This window comes from Helianthus annuus, chromosome 10 (genome assembly GCF_002127325.2).
Source record: "Helianthus annuus cultivar XRQ/B chromosome 10, HanXRQr2.0-SUNRISE, whole genome shotgun sequence".
Taxonomy (NCBI): Eukaryota; Viridiplantae; Streptophyta; class Magnoliopsida; order Asterales; family Asteraceae; genus Helianthus; species Helianthus annuus.
The window spans coordinates 27,158,519-27,161,677 of record NC_035442.2 but is presented as its reverse complement, the minus strand read 5'-3'; positions in this window follow the sequence as shown (position 1 = coordinate 27,161,677).

Here is a 3,159-nt window from a genome sequence, read left to right as displayed (position 1 = left end):
GAGGATGGGATGATGATGATGTTGATGATTCGGGTTGTGATAGAATGGATGAAGGATGGATGATTCGGAATGATTGAGGATGGTTTAGGAGAGGGTTGTGGCTCCAAGTATGAAAAAGAATATTCAAAATTACGTAACATCCTGAAAAATACTCAAAAGTGGGTTTTAACTCGTTCAAATTCGTAAAACAAAGGAAATCAGCGACCCCAAACAGAAAGGGGTGTCGCCGACGGCCCCCTCGGCGTCGGCGACGCTGCCTGGGTGATCCATAATTTGACGATGCGCTAACTCGCTGCCTACGTGAATTCCCGTTGACGCCGTGATGTGCAGCTTGACTTTTCCCGTTTTGTTTATTTCGCGTCCATGGTTGATCCCATTTGTTCCCGATGCCTCGTGTAGCTCCCAAAAAGCTCCTTAAACTCTGTTAGACCTGCAAAACACAATTCTAATCAAAAGTAGGTCCTCCGAAACTAAAAGTTATGTAAAAACATAAACTTAAACACAATAAGACACCAGTTTTTGACCACATATCAATAGGTGCCACAAGGGCATGTAAAGGTCGTTTTATCCTGATCCTCCGGTGTGATGGGGATCTGGAAATAACCCGAAATCTGTCGAGAAAACAGTAAAACTATTGACCCGCCAGACGCTCCAACATCTGGTCGATAAACGATAGAGGGAAGTGATCTTTCCGGGTGGCGTTTTTTAACTTTCAGTAGTCAATACACATATGCCAACCGGTGACAGTACGAGATGGGTTAAGTTCATTCTTCTCATTCATGATCACCGTCATCCCACCCTTCTTTGGGACAATTTGGGTCGGACTAACCCATGGTGAATCGGATATGGGGTAGACTACCTGGTATCTAACAACTTAAGAACCTTTTTCTTCAGTACCTCTTGTATGTTCGTATCGAGGCGCCTTTGAGGTTGCGCCACAGGCTTTTATTCATCTTCCATAAGAATCTGGTGGGTGCAATAGGCGGGGCTTATGCCCTTAATATCCGAAAGCCTCCATGTAATCGCCCCTTTATTCAAGTTCAACACCTCTAGCAACCTAGACTTCTCCTCCTCCGTCAATTTAGAAGAAATAGTGACTGGTAGATTTGAACCTTCACCTAGAAAAGCATACTCTAAATGTGACGGGAGGACCTTAAGCTCTAAAGAGGCGGGTGTCTCTATGGTAACTCTATCACTCTCGTCCCTAACCTCACTAAGCTCTAACACTTCGGGACCCCAAGTGGTCCCCTTTTCTTCTTCATTCTCTTCTACCATTCCTTCGGTTTCCTCAACTACACTCTATCATACTAGACCACAAGGCGCGTTACCAAGTAATACCGAAACCAACCCAAAGGCGCAAGTACATCTCATCACATTGAGAAACCGTACCGTGGGTCCCGAGGAGGCTCCATTACCGCCAACTGAAAGAAGCCAATCTAGCCAAACCACAACTCCACCCACGCCCCAACAAGAGAAGGCTTCTTCACCAATTCAAGAGCCCACTAAGACTCCTCCGATTCCATACCCCAGTTGGTTAATTCGTCAAAAGACCGATGAGCAATTCGCAAAGTTCGAAAATTTACTAAAACAATTGCATGTTAATATTCCATTTATCAAAGTCCTAACTCAAATGCCTAAATATTCAAAATTTATGAGGGACTTCCTCACTCATAAAAGGAAAATTGAATCGTTGTAATTAGTTAATTTAGGCGAAGAATGCTCCGCTCTGCTACTCAACAAACTCCCGCAAAAGAAGATTGACCGTGGAAGCTTCACAATTCCTTGTTCGATTGGGGAATCCCCCATTCGCAATGCACTAGCCGATCTCGGGGCTAGCATCAACCTCATGCCCGCATCAATGTTCAACCGACTCGGCCTAGGGAAAACAAGCCCTACAAAAATGAGTATACAACTCGTCGATAGGTCCGTCAAATATACACAAGGTGTCGTTGAAAATCTATTGGTCAAAGTCGGCGAATTTGTCTTCCCGGCGAATGCGTAATTTAAGTGTGGGGGGTTGCCAAAACCTTGAATCTTGCAAGTCCTAATCACAAGCCTTACACAAAACTCTATTGGAACCGCTAATCACCCCAAATTTTTTTCAAAAAAAAATTTCATTTTTTTTACTTGTCTAGGTTTAACTTGGGAATTTCAAGTTCTAAAAAGGTTATATTTTTACAAATTTACAACCGATAGCGTCGTGATAAAAAGAACCAACATAAGAGAATTATGAAACGGCATGACAAGTTTAGTTAAATTTTGATTATATATACTTGATCACATAAAAACCCATTCCCACAAAAAGTGAGTTTTGAGCCTTTATTGAGTATACAAATTCATATCTTTAAACTAAATGCTCATTTTTCGTTTCTTGTGTGAATAGTCGCTCGGTTCTTATGACTCTAGAACTTGCCACGACGATACATTCTCGGTCCTTACCAACTTAAACCCGAGTAAGTAAATGATGGAGGCATTAGGACTAACCCTTTTTATTTCTACACCATTATTTTCCTTTTTTTTACCACCTACCCAAAATCCCCCTAGTTAACCCCTTTGAGCCTAAACCTTTTCATTTCTTAACCCAAAACAAACACCCTTTTACCCACCAAAACCCGTTTTCATTTTAAAACCTTTATTTTAGTAACAAAGCTCGGTTTTTCTTATGACAATCATATATATATATATATATGAGGAAGCCAAAAGAAATAAACAAACAAGTTTATCAAAAAGAACTTTGTTTGAAAAAGTGCTTCATCAAAATAAAAAGTTACAAAAAATAAAAAGTCTTATGAAAACCGACGCTTTTTACGCCTTTCGCCCTTTTACTAACCACTAACCTAACAACCTACCTTTAACCCAAGCCTAATCCTTCACCCAAAGGTCCTCTTGATATTTACAAAGGTATATAGTTAAAAAGGATGAGGATTGATTGCTTGGCAAGCTTATGTAAGGAGTAAGTTCCATGCCGCTCTCGAGTGATTCACTAAAATACATCTTCGGCCGAGTGTTGAGTGATCCCCCGTGAGGTATGTGAACTTGTATATAAATGGAATTTTAAAAAGGCATGTTATGCCCTAATAAGTAATTTATCTTATGTAATGTTTTAAATAAATCATGACGAATAGGATTGTAAATAAATAAAAATAAAACTTAATAAAG